At 43.8% G+C, this 13,871-nt stretch overlaps 1 protein-coding gene across 4 annotated transcripts in view; it reads right to left on the bottom strand.

Annotated features, from left to right (window-relative positions):
* LOC138513763 (olfactory receptor 5AP2-like) overlaps window positions 1–13,871 on the bottom strand; it is a 458,684-nt gene that overhangs the window by 226,596 nt on the left and 218,217 nt on the right. The window contains exon 2 of one of the 4 annotated variants that reach the window (XR_011281811.1): window positions 5,221–7,369. The exons of the other annotated variants lie outside the window; for them this stretch is intronic. The gene's annotated coding sequence lies outside the window, so the exon portion shown is untranslated. Of the gene's footprint in view, window positions 1–5,220; window positions 7,370–13,871 lie in introns of those variants that run through there. 4 annotated transcript variants of the gene reach the window in all.

Here is a 13,871-nt window from a genome sequence, read left to right as displayed (position 1 = left end):
TACAAGATAGAAATAAGGGGAGGTGGGAGTCCAGCAAGTGGAAGTTTAGACCAGCGGGTATTTTTATTTACCAAGTCAAAGCCATGGAAAGAACTATTGAGGCCATATAAACCAGAATACTATTGGCCATCCAGGCTTTGTCTTGCAAGATCTTTAATAATAATCCACCTGCATCAGTCCCAACATTCTTTGGAAACCCAAATTCAAATTTAGGCAAGATGTTATTATTGTCTGACCACTCCTGGATGTGCTTCAGCACAAGGCCGGCAAAGATTTTTGAGTCAGCATCCAGGAGTGCTATTGGCCTATAATTAACTGGACAAGATCTGTCTCTCTTCTTGTATATTGGGACTATATACGAGATGTGCTGGAATAGACCTGAACATAAAAAACATGAACATTATTTTCTTACCAAAGATCAACAAAGGGGCAAATAGAGCAGATAAGTGGCCTTCCCATGCTTCCTCCAAAATTGCATAGGATTGCAAGGTGATTTGAGAAAATGCCTTGCAATTTATCAGAGCCCAACATTTTCTGGATGAGGAGTCCCTCAGGGCAGAAAGCATGTTTTCGCTATCAGAGTGAAAGAGAGAAGCCTGATATCTCTTTATTTGGTTTTTCCACTTATTTTTAACCCTTTTCTGCAAAACAGCTTTATCGAACATGATGACCGTATATGCATAAATTCCCCTAATCTACAGCTTTTCAGATGTTTAAGCTTTGCATCCTATATATGTGTATGATTTATTTTTACAGGGTTTACACATGCTGAAATCACAGCCTTCTTATTTGTAGTCTCAACATAATGTCTGAAAGTGTCATGAGTATAGAGAGTTAGATTCTTCACCAAATTCATGGTAGAAAAATCTGACACAAACACAACGTTTATTTTACAAACGTTATCTTTGTGTCATACTATACGTGTATGTGTCGTAGGGATAGATCTCGAATTTCCTTTGACCCCAATCCCCTACAAGTAGTAACTCTAGCATTTTATGGTCGCTGCAATCTGTTTAAGTGAGGGTGAATGACATAAACAAATCAATCAAAGTTTTGGTGAGAAATACATAGTCAATAGTAGTAGAAACACTTCCGTTCGTCCAGGTGGACATATTGGTTATAATGCTTTGTTGATCATTTGCTCAGAAGAGGCCCCAATCTTTGGAAAAGTTACACCAAAGTTGCCCTGGCAACAACTTTTGTGTGCTTCCCTGTGGGCCACCCTCTATGGCGTTACTCGGAAGACCAGAATGAATGCCTGGATACTTTCCCATTGCATTACCACCACTGCCTTGCCTTTCTATTTCAACATTTAGATCTCCAGAAACCATGATCTGAAGATCCAAACATAGATCATAACATTCTTCAAATAGACAAATAGACAATTGAGAGATACAAGTTAATATCAGGGCTCCAGTAGTTACCACTAAAATGGTACAGCGACGTGACTCATTTGTTAACTGCAGCAATACAGCCAGACACCATTTTGAAATGTGCAAGACTTTCTTTACTATCGGATTTATATCCATTTGGATGGCTAATATTAGGCCCCCAAAAGATCTACCTCAAGGTCCCTTCATAGCAGTTTCTGAATAAACTATGAATCCATCTAGGGCATAAGAGGAGGTTAGCCAGGTCTCCTGAAGGCACTCTACAGATAATTTCATTAAGGTAGAGCAGATTTTGGCAGCATTTTTTAAGAAACCAAGGACCCCTAGTATTTCCAGACACTAAGGAAATCCTTAGGCCTGGTTAAAGATTATGTTTCAATCCCTGAAGTTGTGAAATAGATTCACATAAACTCAGGGCCAGCCACCGGAGGTTGGGATCACTAGGCTCCACCACCCCCGGAAACCCGCTCTGACTTCCATGTATGTCATCTAAGGCACTTCCTCTGAAACCCACAGATTGTTTCTCTCCCATGGTATTAAAAAAGCCAAGCTAAAGTTGCAGAGATCATAGCCAAATTTATTAAATGACTCCACCTCTTGCAGTACTGCCTCGTACACTGTGCGTGAATAAAAGACAATCCGCATATAGTCAAAGCGCTCAGGATGTTTAAAGTCCACCAGCTTTATGTCCCCTGAAGAGAGTAAACTCAGGCGTGTGATCTCGTTAAAAAATGCCAGAATTTTCCAGCGATTAAGGGAAATGGGCCCACCATAAACTAACATGAAATGTAGCATAATACCTGGGTCATCAGGAAAATGGGGATGTCTCAGCTATGCGTCTTCCAAGTGACTGTGAGGGCTGGAATTATAGGGTCGAGCCCCCCTCCCTGTTGATACTCCCCCTCTGACTGTGGATCCCCACAATCTATGCCCAAATTGACTGCCACACCCACCCGGGAATTATTCTCGTATGGTTTGCTCCCTACTTCCCCCATGTGCACATTTGTATTCACAGGGTTCCCCGCTTGAGATACCATCCTATTTTCTGTATTGACCCCCTCTTTATTCGACCATGGAGCCTGGGCTACCAATTGTGCCAAAGTTCGCAAAACATGTGTCGGGATTTGCAGCAAATCAGTTAATGATTGCCCGAACCAGTATATTCAGATCACAATTAAGGGGGATGCTTTCCCAATCGGCAGGGTGACATTCGCCAAAGCACCTACGTTCTCTTTCTCTCGAGTGGTATTTTCACACCGACTGGTGAGATGCTTGGAGGTTCAGTCGATGTACCAGACAGCAAGATTACATCACTATCTGCATTCTTTGAACCCAGCAGCGAGGCAGGCAAGCAATCATTCGAGACCCCAAGTTGGGCACCACCTTCCAGAGCAAGCTCTCTGTTGTTCAAAGTTAAGTGTGGGGGAGGAGGGGTTGCTGCTGATGCCACTTCATCAACGGCAGATGGTTTCTAATTGAAAAGGTGGTAAACCCCCATCCCCTTTTTGGTTCCAGTGGGTGCATTGTCGTGCGCTGTAATTCCATTTGAATTTTTAAAATTATTTTGTTTTACTCCTTTGTTTGAAATAGCGGCACTGAGTGAAGGACAAAATTCAGAGGGATCATCTCCCACAAAATCAGGGTTTGCGTGATGGTCTGTTAATACCTTTCTCAGTCTGGAGTTGGGATATCTTTTCTTTTTTTATTCTTGCCTTTCATCAGTGCTACTGCAATTCCCCTTCTCCTCCATCCTCGGAGCATTTAAGTCAGACACCGTTTTGTCCTTAATTGTATTCACAACAGATATAGAATTAGATAATATAATTTCTGCCAGAATTTCAGGGTCAGGTGCAGAAACCCCTATTCCAACGGGATGGCAAGATCCTTCTGCCAAGTTAGGCATTCCTGTATGTGTGCATCTACATGGACAAAACACACCCACAGACAGATAGTATGCTCAGACATTTCATTTAAGATCCTTATTTCTACACCAGAGCCACTCCTACAGCACCAGTCATCTGGGCTGAAGGCATATGGTCACCCTCCTCTGCCAACTGATCTGCAGAATGTTGGGAGAGAGCCATGAGTGTGGTCTCCCCCTCTGAAAATATAGGAGGAGTTTCAAGGAAAGAGGAGTCTAGCACGCCAGCAAGCATCCAAAAGCCCCCAAGAGGCTCGACGTGTCTCTGCAAGGGCACAATAACAGACTGCACAACATCTATGAGGAGGGGGGAGAAACTATACTCTGAATCTCCCAACATAGTAATATCTGTGACATGAGGAGAGGGACACAAGGGCATAGCCAAGGCCCGCCTCAGTGTGTTTTGACCGGTGTAAATATTAAAGGTGCATAGAGAATGTGATTATACATTCCCCAGCCTCCATATTTACTCGAACAAAGCAAAGATTCAGCTTCATTCTGATGATAAGGGGAAAAGCTTACAGCACACCTCACAGAAAGGCAAAAGAGGCCTAAATCAGCGCTAATACCAAAGACACTCCAACGTAATATCACGCTCCCTCGCAGTTCACACAATCAATTATGTACCTCCAACACTATTACTGTTACAGTTTTTTATGTTTATCAGAAGTGTTAAAGCATCAGAAACTAATACAGCAATGGCGTAGCAATTAAATCCTGGTTGTTTTGTGCAGAAGTAACAAGAAGAAAACAAAAAGAAAACGTCAGCGTTTACTCGCACTTCCAACTTTAAAGCAGTGTTGCAGTTCTATAACTGCAGTCTCACATTTGCGAGCAAGCTCGCAATTCTCAGCCCTCACGGGAGTTGCTGAAAGGGTTGTGGCCGTACAGCTGTAGAGACCGATCAGCCCAATCAGCCACTTCCGGGCCACTTACCGGTGCGCGCACGCTGCTGCGGGCGCCGGGTTCTTCTTATGGAAATCAGATGATGTAGTGGGCGGAGCCACTATACAACTAATAAAGAATAGAAATATATAATTAAATAAGCACCGGGCATATTCCTTCAACGTCCATTAAAGTCCATCAGTGTATAGAAGTCTGTAAGTATATTGTTGCACACCTTTGTGGTTGGAGAGCAACATATTTTGCAGGTCCGCGGCAAGAAGTGAAGGAACAGCGAAAGAGTAGGTCAGCCCAATCAGCCGCTGCCGGGGCTCTCCCCAGTGCGCTCGCCTCATATTGGTTACGATACGTTTCAGGCATGGGAGGGCGCTTGATCAGGTAAGGATATCTGGGAATGTAGTGTGTTTTCCTAAAAATAAAGGTGGTACTGTGTAAGTATTATAGGATTCAATTAGGAGCTATACTTTTAGCATATTTAGTTTGATATAAATGTCCTGTGCTAATGAATCACTAACCTTGAGGTTAGACACAGCAAGGTCCCGGCACACCCATGAAGCGCATCATAACTTGTTGTGACGCCAACCTCAAGGTTAGTGATTCAGTAGCACAGGACATTTAAGTCAAACTAAATATGCTAAGAGTACAGCTCCTAACTTAGTGTTTTTTCACTGAATTTAATAGGTTTTTACCAGTGCGCCCTAATTTCCTAGTAGTTCCTTATACCTTTATAATGATTACACTTAAAAATCATACTCACCTCCTACGTAGCAGCTCTAGAGTCCGCAGACTACATAAAAGTCCGCGGACAGCAGGTAGCATCAACAAAACCCAGAAGCACAGGGGAAAACAGAACATTGTGTACCCTTCCAATAACAAAAACATATACATAAACCAACGTTATGAATATTTACTACATCCAAATTTACATCTTTATACAATTAAACATTTTTCAAATGTAAACATGAATTTTTCATCTAGAAGACCATATTATGGAATTTACCCAACAGAAAGCATACCTGTACACCTCTTATAATCAGTTTTGTACAACTCGTCATACGCAATGACATACAGCAACAGCACATTGGAAAATAATCTGTTACCAAATAGTAATTACACTTTATTTATTTCTCTATTATTACCATTCATTATATATACATTATATAAACAGTTATCCTAAGCTAATATCATTTTTTATTTTGGCAGAAATGTCAAACACACTTTAGTGGCTAGATTAGTACTTTCCAAAAGAAGAAATGAGTGATGATGACATATTTAATGGTAAACCATATATCTTTCAATGCAAACAAATAAAGTAATTTATACAGAGCTTATTGAAATATACATTTCTTATTTTTTTATAGTACATAAGGTCATCAAGAAACCACACCACAGAGTAATCATCGAGAATGTCAACAATCAGAAAGACATTCCCAATCCCCAACTGCACAGAATTAAATCATTAACTTGGCTTCAAAAATAGATGAATTTAGCAATGAATTTAAAAAACGTGTAATTTATGTTCGAAATTTTAATTATCATTGCCCTACTTGTACCTGTCCCCATTGCCGCCAGCAATCACCTCAATCAAATCCAGAAAACATAAATGACAATTTGACAAAACTTCTCTCCACCCCTCGCCAGAGGATGGCTTTATCCCCATCCCTTTCTTCAAATAAATAACTATAAAGGTCTTCCATATATATTAGTCCCTCAAATGATTTTCTTTTTAGATATATGAGGAAAATAAAAAGTAATGATCCAAAGTTTGTAAACATGGTTTTTAAATGCCATTTCGCTGTCCATGGACTATAATAATGTCCGTGTCCGCAAATGTACATACCAGTGATACAATCTGGATGTTTTGTTGTTGCAGAATGTAATGCTTAGTCCGCGAACTACGCACTTTCAATTTGTCCACGAACATCATTATCTGACTGCGGATGGCACACCATGTACATGCCATGTCATAGGTCACATGGTAGTTTGTGGATGTCGCGGATGTCCCTGGATGTCATCATGTGACCGCGCCCGTGTGGCACAATGAAATGTCCATGATCGATGTCTATGCTTTGCGGACATCTTTAAATAAAACCTTCGGCCAAAAGGAGAATTTACAATTTCAAACGTTGTCCTTGCACACCTTCTACAACCATTGCCATTGCTTCTATAATCGTTTTACAACTTTTTAAGAACTTTGTCCTATATCAGAAGTCTGCAGTCTTGTACCATCATTGCAGACATCCCCAAATTCCATCACATGATGACACCCATGCAGTGTGATGACGTGTCCGCGGTCAGTGTTTGTGCTTCGCCGACATCTTTAAATTCAATTTCCAGCTACTCAAGGGACTTTCAAGTGACAACTCTGCCCTTCCACAGCTCCCATTACCACTTCCACTTCATTCTTAAACTTTTCAGAACTTTTCAAGGCCTTATTTGGGCGTCGGAGTCCGTGGACAGGACGATAGTCTGCAGACATTTCCTCTGTAGGGACCCACCCATTACTGTCAGTCATTCTCATTCTGACACACGGGCAGAGCTGACCTCTTTTCTTCAGAAAGCATAGCAGACAGACTATATTGACAATGGCATCAGGAATACCCATGCCTCCTTCTCCTCGTGGAGGTTTTTCAATGCTGTTGAAGGAGTGCCAAAGGCTCAGACTGCCCTCAGAGCACTGATTGCACTAAGTCTTGGCCAAAAGGGTCAGTACACCTTTGGTACTACCTCCATGCACCGCGACACTTGCACCGTCCACCCGGCTGCCCTGAGAAAGATGATACCCTACTCAGGCAATAGGCTTACTTTGGACACTACACCCTCATCAGCCACTGCTGTTACCACTCAGAACACTGAAGTGGGGCAGAGGATTCCTCCTGCTGTTTACAGGCCAGACAGGAGACCTTGCATGTTCAACAGTCATGTGTATGTATTGTGACACAATTATCTGCCGGGGGAGAGCATCTGAAACGCCTTTGAGGCAGTTATGAAGGAGCATGAAAAGGATTGCCCACAACCTTTGTCTTTTTGCAGCAAACATCTTCCTTTGTCCAGCTGTCCCTTCCTTATGGTGCTTGGTGCCAAGTCGCTCCATCCTTCCCTCTCTCCTTCCCTCCCATGCTCCCTCCCTCTGTTCTTTGCTCTCTCTTTCCCCCTGCAAAAAAATAAAAAAACAAAGAAATCATTAAAACAAAACAAAACAAAAGATTTTTCCCTCATGAAACCGCCTTCCAAAGTTTAAAAATATAATCAGAAAAAATAATCTTATAGACTTCATCTACTTTATATTTATACTTAAAGCAGTAAGATTCCATAAGAACATCTAACATTTTCATTAGCATTACATTTCATGCTAATGAAAATTGTAGACAATTTGCAATGGTGTCTCTTTGACACCATTCTTAGAACTAACAAAGTCCCCTATTACCCTTAGGTGGACATTCCCTTCTCAACATCGACCCGACTTTAACCACCTGTCCTGATGAACGTTCGGTACCATCTCAGCAGCGCTCTCCTACCCTATACAGCCACTGCTTACAGCAAATAAATACCGAACCAGAAACACAAAATTGTGTGTCGACGATGCTAGACAATGTTAAATGTATTGCCATTACAAACAATACATGCAAAAGACAATGTTAAACTATGTTAAATGTATTGTAATTGAAAACAATACACAAAATTGACACTGTTGGCCGCTATGCCTACTAATCCACAGAATTGGCAATTATTATGTGTCTAGTAATACATTCTTTCAGCGCTGAGGCGCATTGTGTTAAATTTTGTTTGTTCTTTGTTAGTGTAAATTAAACAAAACCTCTTCTTTGCTATTCTTCGCATCCTTGGGTCTTTGTTTTTTGTCTTGTTTTGAGTTAGTATTTATCTAGCTCTACTGCGAACCTGGTGAACCTATGTCACGCCTTGGTTAGGGTAGCTTTTGACTCACCCCCTCTCTCTATACCTCTTACCCTCCTGAGTCAAGCCCCATTACAAAAAAGAGGGTCCGCCCTATTATTTTTACCTCTTGCAATAAAGGGTGTCTTTGAAATTGTTAGATACCTCTTGGCATATTATAACTATCTTGGCTTTTAAAAGTACTATTGTAATATTATGGATGTAGTTAGATACCCATTGGGGTATTCTAACTGTTTATTGTTCTTCAGTGTAGTGACTACATCTGGGTTGTAGGAATATTAAGTAGGCATTTGTTAGATTTGCTAGTATCCTATGTTTTTGAGTAATGGAGATGTTTTTGAGTAATGGAGGTGTTGTTACATTCAAACCAAACCAATTCTTCTTTTGTGATATGTAGTATAGTGCCCTGAAGTGGTTGTAGCACCAGTGTGGTAGATTATGCCCACTGTTGTGAATGTTTTCTTTCCAAGAGATCTTGGCCGTGTGTGAAGCTAGTAAGCTTACAGTTGCTTTTGATACCATCTGCATTGTATGTTGGAACAATGGTCTGAATTTCAAAAAAGGGCTTAATATGCTATGATTTGCATTTTGCAGAAGCTGGTGAAAAAAATCAGAATTTGGTATGGATACATACACAAATTGTTCATTAGGGATGTGCTCTTGTGAAACATGTTTGCCGAGAGTTCATGTATGTTTCCATCTGTATCAAATCTGGAAGATTTCATTCATTGTTTTTGGTTTCCAGTACATTAGGAATGTGTGTGGATCTTTCTGTGTGTTTTTGTTGTATTTTACCATTCCTTTACTGTAGTCCAATTTTTTGCTTTATACCTGATACAGTGTAAGTGCTGCCAGGATTATTTGTGGCATTTCTACAAAGGACGAGCATTTGCAAACACAACTGGTCCGAGCCGTTTAAGTAAATGTTGTGAACAATTGGTGGAAATTGGAAGAGAATATTGATTGCTACATTTGCATAGCAGTTTAATCCAGTTGTGTTGCTGAATTTAAATGGATCAGAGAGTTGTGCATGCTTTGATGGGCCTGCAGTTGTTTTTTGAGAAGTTGCCTTCTGATGGGCGTGCAGTTGATTTTGTGCTGGACAGTTTTGTGGTTGTATTATTTGATGGAGCATCAGTTGCAGTTGGTCTTTGGTTCTTTAATGGTATTGTTGGGAGATCTGTAATAGGTTCTGTTTGTAATAGTTTTCTTTTGTCATGATTCCTGCCCCTCATGTCCCCAGCCCTCCAAGATGTCAGACTGGAGCCAGGCCACGATCACCTACATGGCCCTCAAGGGCCTCTCCATCCCTCCAAAGAACGACTTGGAGTCAGACTTGGCGCTTGTGGCACCAGACTCACTCACTCCCATAGGATAACATTGAGGATTGGACTTGTAGTGCATTGATGGGGACAAGATGGATGCCCCCACATATTTCGGTTCCCAGAACTGCATGTGCGGTCTAGTCTTTTGGGTGTGGTTCAGCCCAGAGACACCTGGGATACCCAGAGACTATTTAAGCCACACCCAGGCTGAGAAACATGCTTTGCGTTTTCTGCACCTGCAGTGTGACACTCACCGTGTTCGGATCGGTCTCCAGTAGGCCTGCATCTTTCTTCTGCGCTCAGCTCCTGCAAGAACAAGAACACCGTTAGGAACAGCCTTACCTTGCAGCGCTTCTGCCCATCATTCAGCGCTCCTTCTGTTCTGCGGGCATCTTCGGCGGTGTCATTCCCATCCCGGCATGCCGCTTCCTAAGGAAAAGGGAAAAGATCAGAAAAAAGGCATTAGTAAGCATTCTGCAAATCTTCGCTTATTTTTAAATACTGTACGAGCTTCAAACGCTTACCTGAATCCCAGCCGCTCTGTGGGAACTCTGTCTCCGGAACTTCTCATCAATCTGCAGGAGGGAAACGTGGCGGATTTACCGCCCCATTCCAAGGTGAGTGGGGCGGTAAATCCCCATTTCCCATTTTCCCTTCCCCATTCCCATTTTTGCCCCATAGGGCATAATGGGAGTGGGGAAGGCGCTAATTACGCCGCCGTAAATTACGGCGGCGTAATTAGCCCCATGGTGGGTTAGCGCCATGGACTTTAACGCCTGCCAAAAGCAGGCGTTAAAGTGGGAATCCGGCGTTAAGGGTTAACGCCGTCATTAACCCTTAACGCCGGGGTTGTAATGACCTCCTTTATACTTACCTGTCGGACTCTTGCCAGTGAAGTAACTAGGCAGCAATGAGCCTGCATCAATCAACACGCCCTTGCGCTGAAAGCAGGACGGAGAGCACACTATCCAAGAAAACAAGGTGAGCTGTGGATCAAAGGGAAGGGTTGGACCCTGGGGAAGAAGGGGTTCAAGCACACAGAGACAATAGGGAGTTATACTCTACCAATCCTGTGTTTCAGGCCCAGTCTCAGTCGAATAGCCTCCAGGGAAGGGTTTGAGGTCATAAGAGGTCAGAACAGGCTGAGTGACGTCCCCGTGGATACCAGGTGAGCGTTACAGAACGCAAAGCCTCACATCAAAATTCACCTGGGCGTCATGGAAACATCAGAAACCAACCATTTAGCCCACATGTTGGGGCAGCTACGTTCCGAAGTACATGCAGCCAGGCAGGAGACCAGCACCCTGAGGAGAGAGCTGATAGTAGCCAAAGAATGCACTGATGATTTAAGCCGGCAACTTCTCCAGTCACAAGCAGGGCATGCACCATTGCCGGGAAGCATGCCCTCAATGCCAGCGCCATCAGCCAATCCCGTTCAGATAACCCTTCCTGGGGCAGTTCCCTTTGCCCCACCCGAACGATTTATGGGGGATCCCAAGAGGTTTGCAACGTTCATGAACCAGTGCCGCCTGCACTTCCTTTGTAGGCCAGGGGCCTTTCTGAAGGACCAATCACGGGTCACTTTTGTGCTATCCTACCTAAGTGGTAGCGCCGCAGACTGGTCTGTACCCTTTGTGGCCCAAGACGATCCTTTGCTGCATGACTTCAGGGGCTTTCAGCAGGAGATGGAAAAACTCTTTTCCCCTCGTACTCATGGGCAGGCATTAGACAACGAACTTCTGTCCCTACGCCAAGGGAATCAAGACCTATTAACATACATAGCCACGTTCAATAGACTCGTAGTTGAAGCAGAATGGCCAGCGGAGAAGAGAACCACGTTATTTCATCAGGGGTTGCGGGGGGAGCTCAAGGATGGTCTTGCACAAGTAGTGAACCCCCGGAAAGACTGCTCAGAATTCATTGACCTTGTTGTTCAACTGGATCATAGGTTGCAGGACCGAAGAGCAGATAGAACCAGACCGGACCCTCGCCCTATGTATGTGCGTTCAAAGGACAATAATGCCCGAACAACGGAAGGTTCAGGAGAACCAATGCAAATCGGGGGGGTCAGATCTCCCTTGACTAAAGTGGAAAGGGATAAAAGAAGACAGCAGCAGTTATGTCTGTACTGTGGAAGGTCAGGACATTTCCTTAAAGAGTGTCCTGTGAAGCCACCGAGGAGGACGGTAGGGGCCACGGACAAGGAAGATACCATCAAGGAATCGGAAAACTCCCCAGCCCGGCAAGTGTAGGGGTCCACTTGTCGAGCGAAGAAAGTGAACTACAGACCTCCCATTTTGCACTATCTGTGGTCTTGATCAATCACCAACAACCATCTCGGATGCACGGAGTAAGAGCGTACTTAGACAGTGGAGCCATTGGGAATTACATCGACCAGGATCTTGTGGCAAAGATGGGGCTTCCGTTATGCCCTAAATCAACCACCGACACTGTTACCACTGTCGATGGCACGGAAATAGCTTCTGGTCCAGTATCCCAATGCACTGCAGCTTTAACCCTTCTGTGCCAGGATGGGCACCAAGAATCTATCGTTTTCGCCCTCATTAAGGCACCACAGTTCCGGTTGATTTTGGGAATGCCATGGTTGGTAGCTCACAATCCTCAAATCGATTGGCGAGCAAAAGAATCGGCCTTTCCCAAGACTTGCGCCCACACATGTTATCGCCAAGAGAAACAACCAATAGACACCAGAACCTCCACGCTTGCGACTGTGGCAATCAGCACCCTACCAAGTGAATACCAGGACTTTCAAGATGTCTTTCAGAAAGAACAGGCTAATACCCTGCCACCGCATAGACCATACGATTGCCAAATCGACCTGATACCCGCCGCACAAATCCCTTGTGGGCAAATTTACGCACTCACGGAACCAGAAAACCAGCACCTGAAGGCCTATCTTTATCAATACCTGGCCAACGGGTTCATCCGTCCCTCGAAGTCTCCAGCAGCCAGTCCTCTATTCTTCGTACCAAAAAAGGAGGGGGACTTGAGAACGTGCATCGACTATCGCACACTGAACCAGATTACCGTAAAAAATCGCTACCCCCTGCCACTGATCCCTGAATTGCTTGATCAAGTCAAAGATGCCCAAATCTACACAAAACCAGACATGAGGGGGGCATATCACATTGTTTGCGTAAAACAGGGGGACGAATGGAAAACCGCTTTTCGCACCAAATACGGCTTGTACAAATATCAAGTAATGCCCTTTGGCCTTTGCAACGTGCCTGCTGCATTTCAATACTTCATGAATGATGTCCTATGGGAATTGATTGATGTCTGTGCTCTAGTGTACATCGACGATATCCTAGTATATTCTGCATCAAAGCAGGACCATGTTAAACACGTCCGATCCATATTGGAGAAACTCTGTCAACACCAGCTCTACGCCAAGCTCAAAAAGTGCTCATTCCACGTCTCCGAGGTGGAATTCCTGGGCTTTATTCTCAGCCCGAATAGAATCCGCATGGATGTACACAAGATAGATGCTATCCTGAACTTGCCATCTCCAAATTCATTCAAGGGGGTTCAAAGTATTCTGGGTTTTGCAAACTTCTATCACTGGTTCATCCCAGGATTTTCACAAATCGTGCATCCCATCACGTCATTACTAAGGAAAAGCAACAAAAAGTTCCAGTGGACAACTGAAGCCAAGGAGGCTTTCCAGGAACTCAAAGCAAGATTCACATCTGCCCCAATCTTACGCCACCCTCGCCCTGATCTTCCATACCTGGTGGAAAAGGACACCTCAAGCATGGCTATGGGAGCCGTCCTCTCACGAAAGGACCCCAAAACGGGCCAGTTACACCCTGTTGCCTTCTGCTCACGTAAATTCACAACCCCTGAACTCAATTACGCTATCACAGACAAAGAACTCCTGGCCATTAAGTCAGCCTTTAAGGCATGGCGGCACTACCTCTTGGGCGCCAGACACACAATCACCGTAATAACTGACCACCAGAACCTCCAGTACCTAAAAACGGCAAAGGCCCAATCCTCACGAAAACTACATTGGGCTCTTTTTTTTGCTGAATATGACTACGTGATTACATTTCGACCAGGGATGAAAAACTGGAAGGCCAACGCCCTTTCCCATATGGGGGTGGAAGAGCAAGGGTATCGGACCCCTGACCCAATAGCAATCATCCCGAATGACAAGCTCCTAGGAATCACAGCAACCATAACTCAGAAAGAATTACATGAAGAAATCCAAAACCTGATGAGTCTGGAGCAATTACAAGCGTGGAGTGCACAAGGAGAACATTACATCATAAAAGATCAGTTGCCCTACTTCAGGAATCATTTATTCTTACCAAACCAAGAACTACAAGAACAAGTCATGTCCGGTTATCATGATTCCTTGATCGAGGGCCACCCCGCAATCGCTAAAACCCT

Source organism: Ambystoma mexicanum, chromosome 12, assembly GCF_040938575.1.
Source record: "Ambystoma mexicanum isolate Mex_15411 chromosome 12, UKY_AmexF1_1, whole genome shotgun sequence".
Lineage (NCBI taxonomy): Eukaryota > Metazoa > Chordata > Amphibia > Caudata > Ambystomatidae > Ambystoma > Ambystoma mexicanum.
The sequence above is the reverse complement of the archived record's forward strand: the minus strand, read 5'-3'. Positions and strand labels throughout refer to the sequence as shown.